Below are 535 nucleotides of genomic sequence, written 5' to 3'. Positions count from 1 at the left end.
GGGGGGGCCGCCGCCCGCCCCCCCCCCCTTTGAAGCGCCTGCCAGGGCTCTGGGGAGAGGCTCGCTCCATACCAACAGCCGCTGCTGAAAATCCCTCGCCGGAGGGGACGTGTTTTTTGGAGCACCCGTCAGCCCAGTTCTCAGCAAGAAGAGCGAGAGGCACTACAGACTAACTGCTGTCGCCGTCCGGGGGCCTGGTTCCCCTGTCTGAGCGCTAGGGCGGGACGGAGTCCTGCTCACCCCGGCCCAACGAGGGCATCCCGCCTGCCAGGGAGCAGTGCCGACGCCCAGCCTGGCAGCGGCTGTCCTGGAGAGATGCATCACTGCCCTGCTCCTTCCTTCCCCTGTGCCGGCATCAGTGGAGCCACAGGTCGCCCCGGCAAAGCGAATAAACACCAAACTGCACCACGAGCGTCGGCCTGACAGCCCCGCAGTCCATTCCGCTGGGGCCCTGCACAGATGCTGTCCCTGCTCTGTCATGTCCCTGCCTGCCCCCGGGGACAGGAGGATGGGCGGCTCGGCTGAGCCGTGCCCG

General features: G+C 67.9%; 1 protein-coding gene across 1 annotated transcript in view; it reads right to left on the bottom strand.

Moving 5' to 3' along the window:
• The window catches only part of PHLDB1 (pleckstrin homology like domain family B member 1), a 16,390-nt gene that overhangs the window by 14,200 nt on the left and 1,655 nt on the right, over positions 1-535 (bottom strand). The gene's annotated exons all lie outside the window — the stretch shown is intronic.

Source organism: Geospiza fortis, unplaced genomic scaffold, assembly GCF_000277835.1.
Source record: "Geospiza fortis unplaced genomic scaffold, GeoFor_1.0 scaffold183, whole genome shotgun sequence".
Taxonomy (NCBI): domain Eukaryota; kingdom Metazoa; phylum Chordata; class Aves; order Passeriformes; family Thraupidae; genus Geospiza; species Geospiza fortis.
The sequence above is the reverse complement of the archived record's forward strand: the minus strand, read 5'-3'. Positions and strand labels throughout refer to the sequence as shown.